At 39.9% G+C, this 9848-nt stretch overlaps 1 protein-coding gene across 1 annotated transcript in view; it reads left to right on the forward strand.

Moving 5' to 3' along the window:
* The first annotated feature begins 1852 nt into the window (after positions 1–1852).
* Positions 1853–9848, forward strand: part of LOC107090128 (E3 ubiquitin-protein ligase RNF144B-like) — a 28415-nt gene continuing 20419 nt past the window's right edge. Inside the window, exon 1 of the mRNA XM_015383329.1 lies at positions 1853–2118. The gene's annotated coding sequence lies outside the window, so the exon portion shown is untranslated. The remainder of the gene's footprint in view (positions 2119–9848) is intronic.

Consider the following 9848-nt stretch of genomic DNA (forward strand, 5'->3'; position numbering starts at 1 on the left):
AATTATTAAAAGTCACCTATAAATCTTAATCTCATGAGCAGCCTAAAGCAGCAACACCAAAAATACATGTTTTGTCATTACACATATTAACGCATGAAAAGTTCTCATGGTCAGCATAAAAATAATCTGTTCTTTAATAAAGATATAGTCAAACCTTACAGGGCAATATTTTCACAACCCAAAACCTATTTTCTTCTCATTTGTACATAGAAACAGCTATGTTTTTTTTTTCTTTAAGCTGTAATTATTTTGAGACAATGATTCTTAATGTAAGGTTTTAAAGTTAATCTATGTTTAACTTTTACGCTTTGCCAACAATTTAAAAATGTGAATGATACTCTTCAATGCATCTTTATAGGAGTTTTAAAGCTTGAATACATTTTTTCTTTGGGTGGTTGGTGGGTGGTGGTGTGGGTGGGGGTCAAAATCATTATGCTAAAGTGAGACCTCTTGTTTCGACACAAGCTTGGTTGTTTTCTCCCTGTCGAGCCTTGTAGATTAAATAAACAGCAATAAAAAGTAAAATGTGTCTTTAGAAGTACTTTACCCTGTCCTTGCATGGGCAGATCTTTCTTAATGTTGCTCAGCACTAGTCCTGTAAGCTAATAAAGTCTCTAAAACAATTAAATTCATAACTTCAGATATATTCGTTAATCAACGAACAAATATATCTGAAGTTCATCAACTTATATAACATGCATAATACTAGTGCAACAGTAAAATAGTCAAATTATATTAATAATTGAATAAACTCTTAAAGGCCCTGAGTTTTGACTCCAAAATGGTATCAGTGCCCTATGTGTTGGTTACTGATACCACCATGTTAGTGCTGGATCGGGGCTCCGCCCGATATATATACATTAGTGATATATATAGTCACTAATATTGTGATGATATATTTCTAATATAATTTATTTTTTCTTATGAGAGGATGGCAGAAATTCAGCAACACCTACAGCGAAAAATGATTGCATCTATGAATGGGCTTCCATACTAGTGGTGCCACCAGGGGGTGACCAGGGGTGGCCACAGCTACCCTGTGCAATGCTTTGGCCACTCCACTGGCCAGTGTAAATTTTTCGCTGCATCAGTTTAGCATTTATTACCATTATGCACAGCCAGCCATGTAACATTAAAAACCACACAATAAACCAAGATATGAGTAGATTTACCACTAGTACACAAAAAAAAATGCAACCGCTTTTGGCATTTACCTAATTATATGTAGTTACTTTAACACAATTGTTTTATGTCCTACCCTGCAAACATAAAACAATTGTGTAAAGTAACTAAATATAATTAAGCAAATGACCCTGAAATTATGGCTGTCTTTTTTGTGCTACCCTAAGATTTTCAGTGGCCCCTTCAAAACATTTTTGTTTTCCATACATCCAATTGGGGTCGCGAGCTGTGCTGGTGCCTATCTCTAGCTGTCAATGGGTGAGAGGCAGAGTACACCCTGGACAGGTCACCAGTCCATCACAGGGCCACACAGGACAAACAACCATTCATGCACACACTCACACCTAAGGACAATTTAGAGAAGCCAGTTAAATTAACAGTCATGTTTATGGACTGTGGGAGGAAGCGAGAGTACCCGGAGAGAACCCACACATGCTGAGGGAGAACATGCAAACTCCATACAGAAAGAACACGGGCCAGGAATCAAACCCAGAACCTTCTTGCTGCAAGGCAGCAGTGCTACCCACTGTGCCACTGAGCAACCGCGTGTATTCCATACAGAAAAGATCAAATCAACCGGGAAGTGTCATTTTTCCTTGCCGCACCTGAACGCATCATGAGCGGAGCCAGTCAGCCAGCAGGAGCAGCAGAGAGTTGAGCTCAGCTCAGAGAGTGAGCGGAGCTTCCTGGACGGACTCAGCTGAGACAGGAGCTCCTCTAGAGGAGAGGGCCTGACAGGAGAGCCCTGTAGAGCCGCCTGCTGCTGCTGCTGCTCTCACCTCTCTATCCGCTCACCTAACTCAGGCTCTGGGAGGAAAGCCGTGAAGCTGTTTAATCAGAGGCAGATTGTTTCAGCCACACATGTTCCTGTGCCTCATAAATAAGATCGCTGCCACTGCGGACCTGGAATCAAGCTGCTCCCTCACCAAAGGCAAGGTAGGTCCTCCTGCCTTTACCTATAAACATCTTTAACAACACCTGAAATCATCATGACGTCTGTCTGTTAGATGTATTTTGTGTTCTTTCTTCTGATCAGGGTAATTTTATTCAAATATTTATGTGTGGATATAAATTTAGGAAGATATCAATGCTAATTTAGTTGCATTTTCGTTTCCCTCTCTGTCAGTATCAAGTAGTCGTGTTTCATCTTTCTCAGATTAAGGAAAACATTCAGATTAATGGGTAGGAGTGTGAACGCAGCAGTGATGCCATATGATTTGTGCTGCACACACACACACAGCTGCTGCTCCTGCAGCACACTGGCTGTCTGTGTTTAAACAGCAGGGGCTTTTCACCAGCCTCACTTAGTTTTCCATCTGCAGCCTCACCAGTTCACAATGATGCTTTGATCAGCAGGGAGCAAAAGGAACCACCTTCTCTGGTCCCATCCAGACCTGGATCTAGACCGTTGGTCCTTCTCCTGAGCAGCGGCGGAGCTAGATGGGGGGTCAGGGGGGGCCATGGCTACCCTTAATCCGGGCATATGTGGCACCGAGAGGTGCGATCATCTTAAAAAACCATAAAACCAAACAGACTGCGGCGATTGTGAGCAGAGCTTTAAAAAGTTTAATCGATTAAAGTCCAATAAAAAAAATAAAAAGACAAGTTAAAAGGAAAAAGATTAAAAAGAAAGATAAAAATACAGATGGTGAAGAGCAGCAGAGTCAATGGCCCAGTCTGTTAAAAGACGCGCACTTGGCGGGTACAATGGAGGGCACCGTCCACCCCAGCGCTGGATCCTCGTTCCGGCACGCTGTGCGTGTGGGCCTCTCCAGCATAGCTGGCCTTAGCGAGGTCACCTCCAACACGCGCCTCTCGCCAGCGTGCCTCTGCGCCTCGCTCCATGACGGGCCTCTTCACCTCGCTCCGGCGTGCGTCTCTGCACCTCGCTCCGGTGTGCGTCTCTGCACCTCGCTCCGGCGTGCGTCTCTGCACCTCGCTCCGGCGTGCGTCTCTGCACCTCGCTCCGGCGTGCGTCTCTGCACCTCGCTCCGGCGTGCGTCTCTCCGGCGTGCGTCTCTGTACCTCGCTCCAGCGGGCCTCCGGCCGTCAGTCCCCAAACCTCTCCCGCTGCTTCTCTCTCACCCGCTCCGTCTGGCTCCCTCCATGATCAGCCTTCCCATGTCCGGTGTGTCTCTCCAACCAAACCTTCCCATGTCCGGTGTGTCTCTCCAACCAAACAGCTGCCTTTTTAATCAGCGTCCCAGTCGGCACGCTGCTTGGTTGATGGGGAACACCTGTGCCGCTGCTGTGGGCGTGTCCAGGTGTGAGTGGCAATGTGGCCTCCAAACAAAATCCAAAAAAAAACATGCAACACACAAAATTGAAAACAAGCAAACAAGTTCAAAAATAAAGAAAATCAAAAATTAGAATACATGCAATAAACTTACCAAAAAGGCCACATTACCACACATACACTGTGCGATTTCTTTCAATTGTTACATGCAGCTGTGAACTCACACTTTATGATGAAACCCCGCGGTTTGTTCGTCTAAAAAAAAAAAAACACGTCAGACTCAGCTCGGCAGTGATATGGTGCTAATCGGACTCGTCTATCCCTAACGAGTAGAAGAGGAATATGAAGCTCACTAGAGTGAAACGCGCTGCCTTGGCAATTTGTGCAATTTTGTGCTGTAAGCCCTAAAAAGAAAAGGCGACAACGTGTTTTGACAAAGACATGGCTGAGCAAACATGGCGACTACGGTCTGTCGATTTTACGGAGAGAACTCTGTTTCACTTACACCCACGCCATGCTTCTGTGTTTTCATCTGAGAGGAAGAAGAAGAAGAATCCTTGTTTGCCCACGACGATCGGGTTCCTGATCGGCAGGTGGTGGTGAGAGGCCACTACACGATCATGCTGAAAGTCGACCCAATTAGAAAATTCTCGCACGACTGGAAAATTGCCCTGAGAAGGGCAAAAAGAAATCGCAGTGTAAGCCCGGCTTTAGCCAATCATTGGCCACCCCTACCATTTATTTCCCTTTAATACAACGGTGACAGCAGTAATATTCTCAAGTGGAATATTCAAAACTTTTTAATTTTTTACGGTTAATTATACACATCAATATACTAACATCAAAGATGATAAGTGAAGAATTCATCTTTTCAGAACTAGATTTTTTGTTATATGGGGTAAAAAGAAAATTATCATTAACTCATCTAGATGTCTTCAGTGAAATCAAAGATAAATAACACATAATAAAAAACTTATAAAATAATCAATTTATGTAGATATTAGTGCTTGTAAATATCACTTTTATGCAGAATATTTATTCATACAAGTAGGTAAGTAATAATAATGGAAAAGATTTACGCCCCAGATTTTATCCACTATATCTTTTATCTAGAAATTACAGATGTTTAAATATATGCGTCTGTTTGTTAGCAAAAGCTGTAGGAAAGTATAGTTTGTCTTTTTTTTAGGAAATGTGGATGTTTTGGTGGTTGGAACAGTGTAGAATGACCCGTAGGTTCTGGTGCCTATCTGCTTTCAGCCACCCCTCAGAGTACATTGGTGAGTGCCTGGACACCCTTATAGAAAATGTCTGGCTACGCCTCTGCTCCTGAGCAGCAACTGCACTGGAAAAAAAACAAAATCTAAATAAGTCCTTTTTTCTTAAAATAAGTGCATTTGTTCTTGAATTGAGGTGAAAAAAGAGACATTTTGCCAATGGAACAAGACAATTTAGATTTAAAATATGGAAACACAGCTGCATTGTCTTATTTCAAGTGTATATTATCTAATTATTTTATTTTAAGAGTAAAAATACTCCTTCGATTGGCAAATTATCTCATTTGCCTATTAAAATCAAGGGTAAATACACTTAATTTAATAATTTTTTACTTATTTCTAGATTGTTTTTCCAGTGTGTTTGCAAAGTTAGCAGTCAGGTGGCCTCGTAGACCTTCTGATGGAAATCCTTCAAACTTCAGACTGCTGGTTGCCTGGTTACGCTGGGAAACCAATCTACCTATAACACATGGTTGCATTCTGCAGGCACGAGTCTGTAAAACCACTCCATTAAATCTGCTCTGAACTATTGACTGGTTGTATACGTTATCTCAAGTTCAACCGTGGAGTTTCTCCTGAACAAAAGCCCCACTGTGTTATTAATGACACAGGGGAGTTTCCATTGAGGGAGGCTAAGTGAAGGAAGGCTGTTATTTTCCAGTGTTAGACCACAGGATTGGATGTAGGACTCAGGCAGGATGGAACAAGCTGACAGACTTGTGGCATGATGATAGCCGACGGCTCAGCTGGTCTGCAAGAAAGTGCCAAAGGATATTAGGCAATGACTGTGCAGAAAAAGCTGCCGATCTTGCTATTTCACAGGCTCAACAAAGATCAGCATTTAAGACGAATGCAAATCCATAATAAATATGAATAAAAAAATGGCTTCTTTATTAAAGTTTGAAGGTGGTTGCAGTGGTCGGACACCTGCAGAGTTTCCTGCCAACTTTCTCAGCACTGAGTGAGAAAGGCTGTGATTTCAGCAGCCGTTCAGGCTGCAGAGTTTGTTTTTCAGCACCACAGCTTCCTGTGTGACCCCGTTCTGCGTCCAGCCACCGTTCTTTCCAGGATTAAACACAAATCCCAGATTATGGATTCATTGCTCATGTTTTTTTGGAAAGGGTGGAATGATTCTTGATAAGGTTATCTTTCTCTCTCCCAACTATTTAAAAAAAAAAAAAAAAAACTGTTTTCTCACCAAGGTAAAGGTTTTTGTATGAGATCAAAAATGTATTTAAGGGATTAGGTCTGAAGTCTATTAAAATCCTGACATCTTAAAGGTTTGGTGTCTTTGAGCTCTAGGAGGAGCATCTTATATGCACTCAATCCGACAAATAAAACGTTCATATTTGTTTATAAATGAATCTTTACATATCTGTAGAAAGAAAAACTAAAAACCAGACGATCTTTCCTGATAACTGTATAAAAAGTCATATTGCTTCACTTAGACTCAGACAACTTTCATTGTCATTTTGTAGACAGTGTCTACAAAACATAATTTAGTTTTGTACAGCTTTCAGACAGTAAATGAACATTTCCATTCCATAACGTGCAAATTATTTTCTTCTTCTAGTCTATCTTTGTCTCGTTCATGAGCCCTGCAATGCACATTCCTTTTCCTCTGATCCTACATGTTGGGCTAACAGCTTTAGAGTGGGTTGTGCCGGCCCGGGCTGCACAATCAAAGCAGCTGGGGAAAAGGTGACACACACACCTCCAAATTGCACCTGATGTCAGCTGATGTGCAGAGCAGCAACATTTGCAGGCAGTTTAAAAGTAAAAAAGGCTTAACCTCAGTATCATGCTTACTGAGAAGGAAGAGAAAGCACAAAGATTAGCAGCTTATGGTGGTTTGTCATGAGAATATTAACAGTTATTTAGCTGATTTTCCTGAATATTAAAAGCTTCCAAAGTTAGTTCAGGCATGAAGAGCCCCAAACCTTTTTTATAGCAAGTACTTGTTGATTCAGCCGTAATGGCTAATTCTGTCAGAAACGTTTAAAACAGATTTGTTGTGTTTTGTCAGTAAAAAACAACTTCCTTATTATTGGTACAGTATATTTGAAGTAGGAAGTCCAAGTTCCCCAGTTTGATGTAATGAGTGGATTCCACATTTTAGATTTGTGCCCAGCATTGAAGCGTGGTCTGCGCTATGTTTACTCCATGCCACATTACAAAAGGGGAAAATCAGGAACTAGCTCTGGGTCTAGAAACGGTTGAGGCGATGAGGAAGTGGGGGGAAAGTTTGTGAGACAATGGAGGGACGTGAGGGCCAAAAAGAGCGGGGATCCAGGTGGAAAAAGGGTCCCAGCATTCTTGCGCACCTCGCTGTACTACCTGGTCCAACTTCATGAGCGGTCATACAAAAAAAACAAGCCTGTAAGGTACCAAACAGGAAATATGCACAGTGTAGCGCAGGGGTCACCAACATGGTGCCCGCGGGCACCAAGGGGCCCTCAAGGACCACAAGGGGGGCCCTTAGAGTCTTCTGAAAATAGAACAACTCAACAGTGAGCTGAAATTTCACTGTATTCTGTTGCTCTTCTTTTTTTAACAGGGTTATAGAACATTTCATCATTTAATCATATATGGCATTTAAGCATTTATAGAGATTTCAAAATGAAAATGTCTAAAAGAAAATTAGAAATGTAAAGAAACGATAAAGATATGTATATAATATATGAAGTTTAGGTGAACATTGACCCTTGCCATTCATAGGTCAGTATTGGTAGCCCTTCCTGTGACTCAGTGCCCCTGAGTTAGCCCTCAGCTGTAAAAAGGTTGGTGACTGCTGGTGTATTTATTTAGTCCTATTTTCCTATGTATCTAATAGCTGTGAGGCATAACAATGGGTTCAATGCTAATCCCATTTATCCATGTTCAGACTCAGAATGCAAATGATAAATGTATAAGTTTTACATAAACAGACCAGAGTTTGCCCAAAGGCTAGTTTTCCGACTCTGTATCAGATTCAAATTTGCATCCAGCTGTTAGGAGCAAAGATCACTGTGATTGGAAAACTCATCCTTTCAGCTGGTTGAGCATATTTAGCTTAGCACTTAACACCTTAATCAGGTTCCACCAGTATAAAAATCACAAAGATTAATGTGGCAACTTGTAAAGGCAGCAGAGCATAGAGTTTTATTTGTGTTTTTATTAGTTTCAAGGGGAAAAAACAGTTAAAAGGGGAAAATCATGTTGAAAGTAAGGTTAATGTATCGGAGAGAACAAAGTTTCACACTGATACAAAAACGTGTTATTTGAGGATAAAGAAAAGTTTTGAGAGAAAATATTTTATCTTTAATAAAAGATAATTTTACATTTGGAAAATGATTTCCAAGGGCAAAAAAAGTTCTCTCAAGATACATTTTTACTCTGAAATATTGTTTTCTTTGCAACAGAGTGAAAACATTTTCTCTATAAAATACATTCCTGTGTTCCTATTGGCCAGTCTCTACAGAATTGACAGCTGAGATAAGAATACATTGATTTGAATTTAATAAAAAAAAAAAAAAAGGACTACATTGTAGAGCTAATTAAACATATGAACAGATTCACACACAAAACGGACGAGGCTTCAGATATTTAAATAGAATTCAGTTGCTTTATGTCATCATACATTAGGCAAAGAGAAAATAGGCCACTGAGCGATACGTAGAAAAAACTTGAGTAATAACTTGGTACAATTAGTTAAAGGTTCTCTATGTAGACAAGTGTTTTGGATTTTGTGTGGATTCTTTCTTATTGGATGCACCCAGCTGTCGTCAAATAGAAGCTGTTTGGGTGCAGAATGGCCCCTTTATCACAGCGCAGCCCTGCAACCAGAATGAGGTGAAACGTTCTGCACAGCATCCACCACTTCCTGCATGTGCATGGAGCCTTAAAACCAAATCTTTCTATAAAGTCAGGCTGTTAAAAAATACAAAAATAAAAATACCTTCATGTGACAAGGCCAAAGCCTTTTTTCTGTTTTTTATATTTTGTTTAATTTGTTTAATTAATTTAATTTGTTTAATTTAGCCTAAAATTTCAATAACTTCACTCGTCTTTTACGGAAAGACGCTGAATATAAGTTGAGAAGTTATGAACTTTTCTTTGCTTAATCAATTAAAGGCTTTTTAAAAACAGCTTTAATCCTTTTTAGGGCAAGTTACTGTTTTCGATCCCCCTTACAAATGTCCCCCCCCCCCATACCTCAGTGAGGTCTAGAAGCACAAGATCTATATCCAGCCATTCTGCAAAGATTCTGCTACATGGCTTTACATCTGACATTAGCATTTGACCGATTAGATAAGCCACATTACCTACTGTAAATTAAGTTCAAAAAAGTTAACAAGTCAAGAAAAAATGTAAAAAACTCATTGAAAAGTTAAAAAGTTAATAAGCCTAGTTAACATTATATGTAAGTTTATAAACTAAAAAGTGTCAGTGCCAGTATCAGCATTAATTAAGGTTAAGTTGTACCAAATAAATTTTGTTTCTTTCACTCTGAGTGTTTTTCATGAATTTCTTTAGAAGCACTTTTGTTATTTTTCTTCATATATTCAGGCAGGTTGGCGTTTCTTGTTATTACATTGACATTCATTTTTGCCATTAAAATATCCATATTCTTTAAATGTTACTTGAATGTTGCTATGTTTTAGCTAGGACTTTCACTATCATTTATCACCTGCCTATATGGAATGTAATGGAGATTGACATTTTAACTGCTCTTATTATTAGCTACTTATTAGCAACTTGAGTTTATGAGCCCACCTCGAGCCACACTTGAGTCACAAAAAATAAAAAGACTGGATTTGGACCAGTTCTTTGAAGACTTTAAACTAGACTCGGACTCGGGAGCTGAGACTCTATTCTTGGTAACAGTTTTTATCGCCTATATTGAGGAGAGAAAAGAAACCGGCGAGAGCTACAGACTTCAGTTGCTGCACAATGGATGTGGTTCATTGATAGCCAAGGAAAGCAGTGGATTGTGGGATATTAATGGTTTAGAACCATTCATCCATGTTAGCGGAAGCTTTATGATAATTAACACGGATGTCTTATTAAATGAATGTTGTTAAATAGTTTTTTTGACAAGACTTTTTCATCATTTTAGAAAAAAATATCTCTGCTAAGCTAGCTGCAAAATTATATGGGGTTGTGTTCAAATG

Source organism: Cyprinodon variegatus, unplaced genomic scaffold, assembly GCF_000732505.1.
Source record: "Cyprinodon variegatus isolate N-32 unplaced genomic scaffold, C_variegatus-1.0 Scaffold282, whole genome shotgun sequence".
Classification (NCBI taxonomy): Eukaryota; Metazoa; Chordata; class Actinopteri; order Cyprinodontiformes; family Cyprinodontidae; genus Cyprinodon; species Cyprinodon variegatus.